Source organism: Amblyomma maculatum, chromosome 7 (assembly GCF_055883805.1).
Source record: "Amblyomma maculatum isolate TAMU_Amacu chromosome 7, ASM5588380v1, whole genome shotgun sequence".
In the NCBI taxonomy this organism is placed as follows: domain Eukaryota; kingdom Metazoa; phylum Arthropoda; class Arachnida; order Ixodida; family Ixodidae; genus Amblyomma; species Amblyomma maculatum.
The window spans coordinates 55,843,737-55,859,185 of record NC_139350.1 but is presented as its reverse complement, the minus strand read 5'-3'; the positions used below and the strand labels follow the sequence as shown (position 1 = coordinate 55,859,185).

The window sequence follows — 15,449 nt, the reverse complement described above, 5'->3', positions numbered from 1 at the left end:
CACGCGCACTTTTGTGGCACATATTGCTGATCACTGACATCTGCCTCAATGTATACTGCTTGGGATTCTCGTCGGAGAATATTTATGTCGCGTGCCATGTGTGTGTCTCCTTGCGTGTTGCCATTTTCGCTCATGCCGTGCAATATGGTGCACGCCCAGACAGTGACTTATCAATTGAGTTTCATTGTGTTTGAGGGCGTGTGCGAGTAAATAGTGTTATTTAACTTGCTGATCACTTATGTTAAGAACTGATAATAAATATTGGACTCGATCAAATCACTTAACAAGTGAAAAATCTGGGTTAGCTGGTGATCAGATGTCTTCAGCATTGAAGCAAACCATGTGTCACCCCTTGTCTGCTTTAAGACTGACTTTCTTTTTGTAATCGGTACATAAAAGACCAGCGCAAAAAAAATAATTACGGGGACAAAGGAACAAAAAATGACAGGACGGGCACTGAAATACGTTTTGTGTTCCTTTGTACCTGTTTTCTTTTTTTTTCGCTGGTCTTTTAGGGTGTAAGTATGAACCAACTGGCCCAAACAGCTATTTTGATTAAATGTGCTAATTTTCGTTAGCGAGCTAAGGAAAATTTTTATATCACTATTATTTTTCATTTGGGGATTTTCTATAGTTTCTACTCAGCTATTTCCATTCTGAACTTTTCAGCCTCCTGACCCATAGAAAGGAGGCTATGCCTGACCAATAACAACACATTCTTTTCCTTCTGTAGTTTCTGTTGTCAGACATCGTGTTATACTCATTACTACAATTCACTGGTACTGAGACATTCCCTCATTGAAGTTAATGTGTATTGTCATTGTGCTAGCAGTTTGTCATAAATCTGCTATTCTAGTTTATTTAAGCAGTTATTTCGACTGTAAAGAGGTGGCAGATATTGTTACAGATATATCTAGGAACAGGAGTTGCAGCTTTTAAGCTCATTGTCAAAATATTTGAGTCATTGTTTTGGCATGTGTGGTGCCATTATTTTTTGTACTATAGTAATGTATGTACTAGTTACGAGTATCATGCTAATGTTATGAATGATACCTTTGCTGCAGCGTACCTGCCAGTAGGAGGAATACGGTGTAGAAGTGCTGTTACTCCTGCTTCTAAAGATCAACCTGCTTTCTTCAGCGCTGGACGACTACTTATGGCAAGATTTGTGTGGTATGTATTTTTCGACATAGCTGTGGCATTGTGGTCTGTTCATTGTTGCTTTATGTCTATCAAAGAGCATATTTTTCTATGCTGAGGAGCAATAGCCCTGGCATTACATTGATTTTGGAACCATTCAGTGCTATTGAGCAAGTTAGCAAGGGAGGAATTTTTTCAGTATGTAATCGATCTGAACATGTTGACTTCTTTTTATTGAGTGAGCTGTTAATGTATGGCTCTTTTCTTTTTTTCTTCAAAACCTAATATTTAAATTGTTTGCACTTGGTTCTCAGCAGTAAGGTTATGTTCTCTGATGGGTGTAATTTTCAACAACTCACATGCTCTTATGTTGCTAGGTATGTCCACAATAGAATGAAACTAAAAATGAAGTACTGCAGGTGATATGTAATGGACGGTATTTTAGCACTTTCAGCTTTATTGTTTCTTTTGTGTTCTTTATATTGTTTTGTGCCATTTGTGCTCAGCGTATTTTCCTTGTGTTCCACCACTACCATTTAACAAATATATATATATATATATATATATATATATATATATATGCCCCCACCCCTTATGTCATGTCTATGGGCCTATAAAGGGAGAATGAATGAAATGAAATTTGCAGTACAATTAGAACTGGATTGTGCAGCACAGTGGACATGTCTGTGGTAGAGGATAATAGTTGAATGGCTAATCAACCAAAATTAACTAAACTTTTGCATTTTAATTTTAGGGGACAGTATTATATACCAGAAATGAGGGTCCCCAGTATTATAGGTGAGCCCAGTTCTTAAATTTTCTTAAAGAGCAATGTAGTTCAGAATATTGAACAAGGAAAGGCATATTTGAAAACTATTCTCTTGCTTTCCCACATTGCATGTAAAAAATGTTGCTGCACTTGGTATTGCTGCCAGAATCATGTTAGCTTCTTCTGCATCATCAAAAACACAAAATATGTCTATATTATCTGAATAAGAAATGTCAGCAACACCCTTTTTTAGTTATGTAATGTGGAAAAACCAACTCACAAAGCTTTTAAAGGAATATTTTTGATGCTCATTATGTTAGACCACATAGATGATTAGGAGGATTTTAGGCCTAGGCTCACTCATTAATAGCCTTAAATTTTGCAGTTTTCATATTGCCTCTTATAAACAAAAAGAATAGATAATTAAGTCTAATCCTGAAGCTGTACCAGGTATCCAAAGTCCACATTGCTGCACAACCCACCGGCAGAGACTGCACGGGTGTCTCTTCATAGTTTGTGATTTGCAATCTGTAAAGGTAAAGAACATAATCTTCAAGAAATTTGTTGTAAACACTTTTTAATTATCATTCTTGTATAATATTGGTCAGCATTTACAATTTCATTAGTTAGGCATCTAAAGAGATAAGCAGTGGACAGTTCTGGCAAATTGCAGTTTATGAGAAATTTTATTCCTGCTGTATGTGCTGCGAGCATTACATGAAGCAGCAATACATAGAATCTCAAGCTTTGTGGTTTGTTCAAGGAATTATAGGGGTATTGAAGTGTATTGTTTTTTGCCTCCTGAGCAAGATAATGTAGTTTTGAAGTGAAATGGCAGTCTTGAGAAGTTTTTGGCATCGGCATAAGCTGATGTGTGGTGTGAAACTAGCAATGAACTTATGTAAAAGTTGCATTTTATTGCCATGCTTTACATAATTCTGCATCTGTGACATCACTGCAGTAATGCACATGTGCAGAAGGTGCTTTGGATGTGCCTTGCTTATCATTGCTCTTTTAGCATGAAATGTTCCATCTTTCAGAAGTGGTATCCCGCATTTTATAAGGCATAGCCTCTGTGGTATATTCATGCCTTTCTCCAGGAATGTAAACTGCACTAAAGGCAGAAACAATAGAATGGCCTTAGACATACCCCTGCAGGAGCAAGCTCTGCAGGAACAAGCTTCATTCGTTATATTCATGAGAAATGACAACGAATGCAAGAACAAAAGAACCTCCCCCCCCAAAAAAAAAAAAAGAAGAGATTTGCAGTTGTCACTTGTGATGGATGATCAGATGACTAAAGACAGTGTAGTCTCAGGAAAACATTAACACTATAGACAACATAAGATAATGTCATGAAGGACCAGAGACAGTGTTTTCTACGAGGGGGGAGGAGGCGCTGCGGTAGCTTGAGGGAGCGGACGTGCTTCGCATGAGCTCCGCAAATTTCCACCAGCCAGGCCCGATCATCTCAACGGATCTCCAAAATTCTTGTTGGAGCTTGAAGAGGAACAGAAGCGGACCACTTGGACAGAAAATTCGAAGAGGTGGGCCCATTTTTGGGTTTTCTACCGGACTTTGCGTTTGCCGAGCGGCGGGGTGCGAGCTAAGCCTCGTTAGGCCTAGCGCGACAACGGGCGTTCGAGGACTTTCCGGCCTCGTCACGAGCGACGACGGCGATGGAGACGGCCCTCTACCTCGACAGCCGACCCAACACTGAGAGTGCATCAGAAGCATCACCAAAAGAGTTCATGGAAATCCAGGAGATAGAAGAAGATTGCCACGTCAGCACTCGGCCAGCGGCTGAGGCGGGAAACGCGACAATTTTCGCGCCAAACGAGGTCGCCATGTTGGGCCCGCAGGGCTCGCAGAGCGAAATTGAGCAGGAAGACGACCAAAATTGGGAATTAGCCAGATCGAAACGCAAGAGGAAACCCCGCAAGGAACGGAAAAACCCCGGAGATCTCCCGCCACCCGCCCAAGCGGAATTAGGTGCAAAAACGCCGGGGGGCGCCTCGGCGGCAGCTGGAACGCCAGCTGCGCTGAAGCAAGACAAGAAGGAAGCGGCGCGCCGGCCAGGCCCAAGATTGCCGCCGCTCCCGAAAGACGACTTCAAGGTGATCCTGAGACCGAGGGGCCTCGTGATACGATCGCTACAAACCCATCAAGTCGCCCGAGCTGTTGTCGCAGCGACCGGTGCAAAGTGCAAGAGCGAAGACATAATTATAAGACTACGAAACGGTTCGAACATCATCATAGTCAGCACAGACGATGAAGATACGGCCCAGAACGTAAGACGTATTACCCATCTTACGTTTGACAAGAGAGCGTATGAAGTCAACGCCTACGTAGCAGCCCCCGAAGGCACTCAGAGGCGTGATCCACGGTATAGAACCGGGGACATCATCTGCCGAACTCAAAGCCAACCTAAGGGTGCGGACGCAGGGAGTCAAGATCCACAGCGCCCGGATGCTTGGAAAGTCACGTTCAGCCGTCATCACGTTTGACGGACCCACCACACCAAGACAAGTACTATACTACGGAGGAGAGATGTGGTGCTACCCATACCGCCCGACGCGGCAGATTTGCTATATCTGCTGTCAACAAGGACACAGATCGGACGTCTGCCCCAACCCGGGAAGCAAGGCCTGCAGACTCTGCGGAACGCAGAATCCAATGGAAGGACACTCGTGCACAACCAAGTGCCTGGTCTGCGGAGGCGATCACGCAGCCGGCACGAGGGAGTGCAAGCACCGGCTCAAGACGGCCGAAGAGCTGCGAGGAGGACCCACACGAGGCGGGCCCACACAGCGACAAAGCCGGAGGCGTAACCGAAAGGGAGGACGTGGACCAAGGTGGTTCAGCTCGGAGCGGACTGGGAGCCAGGCCCGGGATGAGGCGAGCCCGTCCAGAAGCCGGTCGCGGAGCCAGAGCCGGGGCCAGAGTCGGACCAGAGACGAGTCCTACCCACCCTTGGTAAAGCAAAGCGGAGACCCCGGACAACAAAAGCAACAGAAGAAAGGTGGAGTGAAGGTGAGCTGGGGAGCAGGCCCTCCCAAATCACTTTTTCCGCACTCGGGACAACAAAATCAAACAAACAATGAAAAGAAACTCGCTGAGGAGAATAGGGCACTTAAAAAGGAGCTCGAACTCTGCCGCGAGGAAACGCGGAAACTTAAAAAAAAGAATAGATGACCTCATAAAGGAAATGCAGCTCCAGAGACAGGGTTTGCCCCCGCGAATAATGAACCCGGCCCCGCAAGCGCCGGAACAGCCCTTGGAGCAGCACACACAACAACCACAAATCTTAGAGAGCAAATTGGAAAATTTTATGAGTATGATGCAAAACCAACTGATGCAATTGCAGCAGAAAGTAGCGCTACAAGATCAAAATTTCCGAACATACGTTAAAAGCCAAAACACACAAAAAACCACAAACGACGCCAGAGACAGGCTTTTTAATGAAAGAAGATTCGGGGCAGAAAACCAAAGTGGAAAAAGCAGTGACGCAACATGGCAGGACAGAACCAATTAGATATATGGCAGTGGAACTGCAGGGGATACCGGCGCAAGCAGGGACTCCTCCAGCAGTTCATCAATACCAGGCACACACCTCCAGACATCATCATGCTACAGGAGACTAACACCACACCCACCCTGAAGGGATACACATGTCAGGAAAACGGACGCGTCGCTACCCTCATCAGCAATAAGCCGGTCACCATAGCACACAAAGAGATTGAGGGCACACAGATAGAACATATAATAACAGAAATTATATCCAAAAAGAAGCACAAGGCAAAGAGCACCTTCGTAGTTAACCTTTACAGCCCCCCAAAACAAAAGGGTGGCGATTTCCGCAAGCTCTTTTCGGAAGCAAATAAACTAGCCAAGACGAACACCTTAGTAATCGCGGGTGACTTCAACGCAAGAAGCGCGAGCTGGGGATACCAAAAAACAGAGAGAAAGGGGAAACAGATATGCGTGGCGGCGGAAAGCATAAACTGTGACCTCCTAACGGACGAAAATCAACCGACTAGGCGAGGTAACAGTGTGAGTCTAGATACCTGCCCTGACCTCACCTACATTAAAGGAACAAAGCAGGCCGAGTGGGAAAATCTGCTGGAAGACCTAGGCAGTGACCACTACATACTAAGAACGACAATTGAAGCAGCCAACGTAAAGAAGAAGATCGGAACGGCCCACCTTACCAACTGGGACGCCTTCCGCAAACACTGCGAACAACTAAAAGGGGAAATCACTTCCGTGGAGGAGTGGGGCCAACAACTGAAACAAATACAAGAACTCTATACGAAAGAAATAGATAGAACAGAACAAGTACCGGAGGTGGACAAGCGGCTGCTCGGGCTATGGGAGGCAAGACGCGGGCTCACCAAACGCTGGAAAAAGCAAAAGCTAAATAAAAAACTCAAAAAGAGGATCGCGGAAATCACGATAAAGGCAGAGGAGTACGCAACACAACTGGCCAGGCAGGGATGGCAGCAGTTCAGCAGCTCACTGAACGGCACGCTCAGCACGGCCAACACGTGGCGCATACTAAAGGCCCTCATGGACCCAACCAAGACAAAAACAGAAAGTGGCAAGGCAATTCAGAAATTGGTCCACCAGTACGACGGAACAGACGAAGAACTGCTAGAAGCAGTCCGCATCAAATGCTACGGAAAGTACAACCCCCAGGGCTACGACGGGGAGTACCAAGGGGCGGACAATCCTGCAATGGACAGGCCGATCACGAGAGAGGAAGTCCAGGCGGCGATAAGAGTGACAACACGAAATACAGCAGACGGCGCAGAAAAGATCAAGAACGCCTTGATTCGCAACCTCAGCGACGAGGCAATCGACCAGCTCACGGTGTACCTCAACATGCTGTGGGCAGAGGGGATGGTCCCGAAGGAGTGGAAGCACGCTGTCGTGGTTATGATACCCAAGCCCGGCAAGAAGCTTCAGATAGAGAATCTGAGACCCATTTCCCTCACGTCGTGCCTTGGCAAATTGTACGAGAGAGTCGTCACCAGGCGAATCCAACAATATCTAGAGGCCGAGGAGCAGTACCCGCACAGCATGTTCGGCTTCCGGGCGAACCTGTCAACGCAAGACGTCCTACTACAGATCAAGGAAGAAATCATAGACACGGCACCCAGAACTGGCGAAAACATTATCATGGCCCTGGACATCAAAGGGGCCTTCGACAATGTTAGCCACGAAGCCATCATGGAAGGCCTAAACAACGCCAATTGCGGAAGGAGGACCCACGACTACGTAAGATCCTTCCTATCAGAACGCACAGCGACAGTGGGGTTGGGAGACCTGCGAAGCGACACCTTCACCACCCCACGAAAGGGCACGCCGCAAGGATCCGTAATCTCACCAGTGCTCTTCAACATTGCGATGATCGGACTGGCCAGAAAACTCAGCAAGATCGATGGCATCCAGCACGCAATGTACGCCGACGACATTACGGTCTGGACGAATCGAGGCTCGCTAGGACAAAAGCAAGAGAGACTGCAGGAAGCAGCAACATGTGTAGAAGAGTACGTGAGAGAAAGGGGCCTCGCCTGTGCCACGGAGAAGTCGGAACTTCTTAGGGTAGGGTCCAACCCCACCAAGGTGGACCTGACAGTAAGGTTAGAAGGCCAAAATATACCGGAAAGGGACATGATACGCATCCTAGGCATGTGGATCCAAGGAAGCAGAAGATGTACCCACACAATCAGTCTACTCAAGTCGTCAACAGAACAAGTAAGCCGCATGATAAAGAGGGTATCGCAGAACAGAAGTGGGATGAAGGAAAGCGACACGATCAAGCTCGTCAAAAGCCTGATAGTCAGCAGAGTCACGTACTCGTTGCCATACCACCGCATGACCAAGAAAGACAAAGAACAGACGGAGGCGCTGCTAAGAACAGCGTACAAGACGGCACTCCACCTATTAAAAAATACATCAAATGAAAAGCTGCTACAAATGGGCCTAAACAACACATTCGAAGAACTAACGGACGCCCAGCTAAGTGCGCAAATAGTCAGGCTCCAACAGACAGTCACCGGCCGCAAGCTCCTAGAGAGATTAGGACACGACGTAGAAGGGATCGTAGATAAAACAGCCACCATTCCAGACGAGGTCCGTCAAACACTGGATGTCAGCCCCCTGCCGAGAAACATGGATCCCAACCTCCACGCAGCTAGAAGGCAGGCCAGGGCAGACTATGTGCAGCGGAACTTAGCCACAATGGAAAATACGGTATACACAGACGCGGCCCTATACCCATGGGACCGCAGGACCAGAAAGTTCAGAGTCGCGGCAGCAGTGGTAGACCACATGGGGGAATCAATCAGCAGTGCGACGTTAAGAAACTGTACGGTAACGGAGGGGGAGGAGGCTGCCGTAGCTCTAGCGGCCGCCGAAGGTTACCGTAGGAACAAGTCTCTCATAATCCTAACAGACTCCAAAGCAGCATGCAGGAACTACACACGGGGCAAAATAAGCAAGGAAGCGCTGAGCATCCTCCTCGAAGCAAGGCTTCCAAATAAGACCTTAAGACACAGGATTTTCTGGATACCGGCACACACCGGGATAGAGGGTAACTCGAGGGTAGACAGCCTACTTCGCGAGATCACGAACCGAGCAGGGCAGTCAGAAGCCCTGGAGGACCCCATAACGGTGGAACCAACATATACAGAAATACTAAACTGCCACAGAGGGCGGAGATTCAAATACCCACCACCCCACACATCATTAACACAGCACGAGGCGGTCTGCTGGCGGAGACTGCAAGCAGGGACATTCCACAATCTATACATACTACACAAGATGTTCCCTACACAATACAGGAACACATGTCCGTGGTGCGGGGCAACCCCCACACTATACCACATCACATGGGAATGCGAACGAAACAGAGCCTTCCACAAACTAAATAACCCGAGTGCGGAACAATGGGAGGGTCTGCTGACCAGCAGTGAGCTCACGGCCCAAAGGGCACTGGTGCGGCACGCCTGCGAAGCAGCAAGGCTCAGCGGTGCCCTGGAATAGGGGCGCCGACCTTGTGAAGAGGCCGAAGATACGAAGACATCGGCCCGCCGCAAAACCCAGAAACTTTTTAGAGCAATAAATGTTTTCTCTCTCTCTCTCTCTCTACGAGGGTGAGACCATAGTGACTAGAAACAAGACCACTGGTATGGTCAGGTGTGAAAGCAAACTATAATGTTTGGGTGTTGGAGTGGAAACCAGCAAACAACAAAGGTGAAAGTGAAGGTGATAAAACAAAGTTTAACATAAAAAGCTAATGATAAAAAAAAGGAGAACTGCACATATGAACGAGTAGAGGGAGGGGTTTTTAAATCACATCTTTTGCCTTTATTAGGCTAGCTTCTATTTTATCAATATGATTTCATTGATATTTCTTTAAATTACCTTCTGGGTAGTCCAACATCAGTGATGCCTATGGCTTGACCCTGCTCCTAACAAGAATATGTCTCATTGTATATTGTGTCTTATTGAGCATATTGTCAATTTTTTTCTGAGATTGCAATGTGCTAGTTGTCTATGTGTGTGTTAGTGGCACAGGTAAAGCTCTGATTTGGAGAATTTTCATTGATCTATATATTGTGTGAGTTCACAATTCTCATTATATAAACACTTGGAAGCCTGTACTGGTGCACTATTTCCATCTGTCTTCCTTTTTACTTGCCCTTTGTGCAGTGTTATTTTTATATGTGAATTAATTACTCCATAAGCATGTTTTGTGAGACTTTCTTCTTGAGTAACCGATTACAAGTTCTCTTTTCTATGCAGGTCAAATACGTGGCATATCACTGCCCTGACTGTGCGGAGAAGATTATCCAGTCCCTTGCTGCAACTTCGGTGTATAATGAGGTGAAATAAACACCATGGTATGATATCTTAACCGATTCTTCTGTAAATTCTTTTCGTTCACTCTGCAACATAATTACGGCTTGAACACAACATGACACAGCCTACCTCACCTGAAACATTGCTCACTGTCACACTCCAGACGACACAAAGATATTGCAATATTTCAACATAATCTTTCCTTCCAGAAAATCTTGAAATGTATTGATTAGCTTTATTCCTGCTTCCAGTGACCAAGTTTACGATGCAGATTGGTAATAGTACTCTTGCATGGATAGCATATATATACCACAAGATGATGCTTAGATACCCTATGTAATATGGCATTACTTTAAACTGCTTGAAGGGTAACGTTATCCTTCTCCTGGTGGTATAAATATGCGCCATAAAGGTGCAGAACTTTGCGCTCTTTGTCGTAATATAAATTTATACTATAAAATGGTAACTTTGCACCTGTACATACAGGATAAGTTTACGTTGTGAAGGTGCAAACTTGCACCTTTGATGGAAGGGTATGCTTATGCCATCGACAGACTAAAACATAGGCCTTTGTGAAAGGTGCAACGTTATGCCTAGGTAGAATACAGTTACACTGCTTGTGAAGGTGCAAGTTTATGCTACCAGAAGCGTAATGTTGCACTACATGCAATGGTATAAATACTTAGTCTTCAAGACACAGCGTAACCTTACCCCAAAAAGGTGTTAGCTCCGCGATAAGCAGTTTACCCCCCAAAAAGACAAAGATCACACCTTTTTTTTTAGAGTGCACGAGACTACAGCAACTAAGTGAAATTTCAGATGTGTGCATTTCTCTTAATTAACCAAACTTGCTTGTGCTGCACCGTTACAAACACGACACTACGGCTACAACCAAAAAATGCCACCGCCGGGAGGAGTCGGACCTCCAACCTTTAGGTTAACAGCCGAACGTGCTAGCCGATTGCGACACGGAGGCCGGGTCGGGGGGTATGCCAAGAAGAATGCTTCTCTAGCTAACAACACGCTCGGGCAGCTTCAAATGGCTAGAGCTTTTAGTGTTTCATGAAGCATTTTTTTTTTCATTTATACCACGAGACTACAGCAACAAAGTGAAATGTCAGATGTGTGCATTTCTCTCAATTAACCAAACTTGCTTGTGCTGCACAGTGACAACTACTACATTGCAGCTAGAACCGAAAAATGCTGCCAACGGAAGGAACCGAACCTCCAACCTTTCGGTTAACAGCCGAAAGCGCTAGCCGATTGCGCTAAGGAGGCCTTGTCGGGTGGTATGCCAAGAATACTTCTCTAGATAACAACACGCTCGGACAGCTTCAAATGGCTAGGGTGTTTACTGTTTCATGAAGCATTTATTTCATTTAATCCACGAGACTGCAGCAACAAAGTAAAATGTCAGAAGTGTGGATTTATCTCAACTAACCAAGCTTGCTTGTGCTGCACCGTGACAACTATACACTACAGCTACAACCAAAAAAAGCCGCTACCGGAGGGCTCGATCCTCCAACCTTTCGGTGAACAGCCGAACGCGCTAGCCGATTGCGCTAAGGAGGCCTTGTCATGTGGTATGCCCAGAAGAATACTCCTCTAGCTAACAACACGCTCGGGCAGCTTCATATGGCTAGGGTGTTTAGTGTTTCATGAAGCATTTTTTTCATTTAATCCACGAGACTACAGCAACAAAGTAAAATGTCAGATGTGCGCATTTCTCTGAATTAACCGAACTTGCTTGAGCTGCACCGTGACAACTACTACACTACATCTATAAACAAAAAACGCCGCCACCGCGAGGACTCGATCCTCCAACCTTTCGGTTAACAGCCGAACGCGCTAGCCAATTGCGTCACAGAGGCCTGGTCGGGAGGTATACCAAGAAGAAAGATTCTCTAACAACACGCTCGGGCAGCTTCATATGGCTAGGGTGTTTAGTATTTCATGAAACATTTTTTTCATTAAATCCACGAGACTACAGACAAAGTAAAATGTGAGATGTGTGCTTTTATCTCAACCAACCAAACTTGCTTGTGCTGCACCGTTACAACTACTACACTACAGCTGCAACCAAAAAATGCCGCCACCCGCCACCGGGAGGACTCGTTGCTCCAACCTTTCGGTTAACAGCTGAATGCGCTAGCTGATTGCGCCACGGAGGCCGGGTGTGGGGGTATGCCAAGAAGAATTCTTCTATAGCTAACAACACGTTCGGCAGCTTCAAATGGCTAGTGCGTTCAGTGTTTCATGAAGCATTTTTTTTTTTCATTTAATCCACGAGACTACAGCAACAAAGTGAAATGTCAGATGTGTGCATTTCTCTCAATTAACCAAACTTGCTTGTGCTGCACCGTTACAAACTCGACACTACGGCTACAACCAAAAAATTCCACCACCGGGTGAGTCGGACCTCCAACCTTTCGGTTAACAGCCGAACGTGCTAGCCGATTGCGCCACGGAGGCCGGGTCGGGGGTATGCCAAGAAGAATGCTTCTCTAGCTAACAACAAGCTCGGGCATCTTCAAATGGCTAGAGCTTTTAGTGTTCCATGAAGCATTTTTTTTTTCATTTAATCCACGAGACTACAGCAACAAAGTGAAATGTCAGATGTGTGCATTTCTCTCAATTAAACAAACTTGCTTGTGCTGCACCGTTACAAACACGACACTACGGCTACAACCAAAAAATGCCACCACCGGGAGGAGTCTGTCCTTCAACCTTTCGGTTAACAGCCGAACGTGCTAGCCGATTGCGCCACGGAGGCCGGGTCGGGGGTATGCCAAGAAGAATGCTTCTCTAGCTAACAACACGCTCGGGCGGCTTCAAATGGCTAGGGTGTTTAGTGTTTCATGAAGCATTTTTTTCATTTAATACACGAGACTACAGCAACAAGGTAAAATGTCAGATGTGTGCATTTCTCTCAATTAACCAAACTTGCTTGTGCTGCACCGTTACAACTACTACACTACAGCTGCAACCAAAAAATGACGCCACCGGGAGGACTCGTTCCTCCAACCTTTCGGTTAACAGCCGAACGCGCTAGCCGATTGCGCCACGGAGGCCGGGTCAGTGGGTATGCCAAGAAGAATGCTTCTCTAGCTAACACGCTCGGGCAGCTTCAAATGGTTAGGGTGTTTAGTGTTTCATGAAGCATTTTTTTCATTTAATCCACGAGACTACAGCAACAAAGTAAAATGTCAGATGTGTGCATTTCTCTCAATTACCCAAACTTGCTTGTGCTGCACCGTTACAAATACTACTCTACAGCTGCAACAAAATAGCCGCCACCGGGAGGACTCGTTCCTCCAACCTTTCGGTTAACCGCCGAACACGCTAGCCGATTGCGCCACGGAGGCCGGGTCGGGGTTATGCCCAGAAGAATGCTTCTTTATAGCTAACAACACTCTCGGGCAGCTTCAAATGGCTAGGGTGTTTAGTGTTTCATGAAGCATTTTTTTTCATTAAATTCACGAGACTACAAAAACAAAGTAAAATGTCAGATGTGTGCATTTCTCTCAAGTAACCAAACTTGCTTGTGCTGCACCGTTACAAACGCGACACTACGGCTACAACCAAAAATGCCACTACCGGGAGGAGCCGGAACTCCAACCTTTCGGTTAACAGCCGAACGTGCTAGCCGATTGCGCCACGGAGGCCGGTTTGGGGGGCATGCCAAGAAGAATGCTTCTCTTGCTAACAACACGCTCGGACAGTTTCAAATGGCTAGAGCTTTTAGTGTTTCATGAAGCATTTTTTTCATTTAGCAGCAACAACCTAGAATGTCAGATGTGCGTGTTTCTCTCAATTAAAAAAACTTGCTTGTGCTGCACAGTGACAACTACTGCACTACAGCTAGAACCAAAAAATGCCGCCACCGGGAGGACTGGTTCCTCCAACCTTTCTGTTAACAACCGAACGCGCTAGCTGATTGCGCCACGGAGGCCGGGTCGGGGGGTATGCGAAGAAGAATGCTTCTGTAGCTAACAACACGCTCGGGCAGCTTCAAATCGCTAGGGTGTTTAGTGTTTCATGAAGCATTTTTTTTCATTAAATCCACGAGACTACAGCAACAAAGTAAAATGTCAGATGTGTGCATTTCTCTCAATTACCCAAACTTGCTTGTGCTGCACCGTTACAAATACTACACTACAGCTGCAACCAAAAATAGCCGCCACCGGGAGGACTCGTTCCTCCAACCTTTCGGTTAACAGCCGAACACGCTAGCCGATTGCGCCACGGAGGCCAGGTCGGGGTTATGCCAAGAAGAATGCTTCTTTACAGCTAACAACACTCTCGGGCAGCTTCAAATGGCTAGGGTGTTTAGTGTTTCATGAAGCATTTTTTTCATTAAATCCACGAGACTAAAGCAACAAAGTAAAATGTCAGATGTGTGCATTTCTCTCAACTAACCAAACTTGCTTGTGCTGCACCGTTACAAACGCGACACTACGGCTACAACCAAAAATAGCCGCCACCGGGAGGACTCGTTCCTCCAACCTTTCGGTTAACAGCCGAACGTGCTAGCCGATCGCGCCACTGAGGCCGGGTCGGGGGGTATGCCAAGAAGAATGCTTCTCTATAGCTAACAACACTCTCGGGCAGCTTCAAATGGCTCGGGTGTTTAGTGTTTCATGAAGCATTTTTTTTTCATTAAATCCACGAGACTACAGCAACAAAGTAAAATGTCAGATGTGTGCATTTCTCTCAACTAACCAAACTTGCTTGTGCTGCACCGTCGCAACTACTACACTACAACTGCAACAAAAAAATGCCGTCACCGGGAGGACTCGTTCCTCCAACCTTTCGGTTAACAGCCGAACGCGCTAGCCGATTGCGCCACGAAGGCCGGGTCGGGGAGTGTGCCAAGAAGAATGCTTCTCTAGCTAACAACACGCTCGGGCGGCTTCAAATGGCTAGGATGTTTAGTGTTTCATGAAGCATTTTTTTCACTTAATCCACGAGACTACAGCAAGAAAGTGAAATGTCAGATGTGTGCATTGCTCTCAATTAACCAAACTTGCTTGTGCTGCACCGTTACAACCACGACACTACGGCTACAACCAAAAAATGCCACTACCGGGAGGAGCCGGACCTCCAACCTTTCGGTTAACAGCCGAACGTGCTAGCCGATTGCGCCACGGAGGCCGGTTTGGGGGGCATGCCAAAAAGAATGCTTCTCTTGCTAACAACACGCTCGGGCAGCTTCAAATGGCTAGGGCTTTTAGTGTTTCATGAAGCATTTTTTTAATTTAGCAGCAACAACGTAGAATGTCAGATGTGCGTGTTTCTCTCAATTCAAAAAATTTGCTTGTGCTGCACCATGGCAACTACTACACTACAACTTCAACAAAAAAATGCCGTCACCGGGAGGACTCGTTCCTCCAACCTTTCTGTTAACAACCGAACGCGCTAGCTGATTGCGCCGCGGAGGCCGGGTCGGGGGGTATGCGAAGAAGCATGCTTCTGTAGCTAACAACACGCTCGGGCGGCTTCAAATGGCTAGGGTGTTTAGTGTTTGATGAAGCATTTTTTTCATTTAATCCACGAGACTACAGCAACAAAGTAAAATGTCAGATGTGTGCATTTCTCTCAACTAATCAAACTTGCTTGTGCTGCACTGTGACAACTACTACACTACGGCTACAACCAAAAAATGCCACCA

At 46.3% G+C, this 15,449-nt stretch overlaps 1 pseudogene; it reads left to right on the top strand.

The window, feature by feature from the left end:
• Positions 1–3,588: 3,588 nt before the first annotated feature.
• LOC146183292 (uncharacterized) lies at positions 3,589–5,104 on the top strand (annotated as a pseudogene).
• The last annotated feature ends 10,345 nt before the right edge of the window (positions 5,105–15,449 follow it).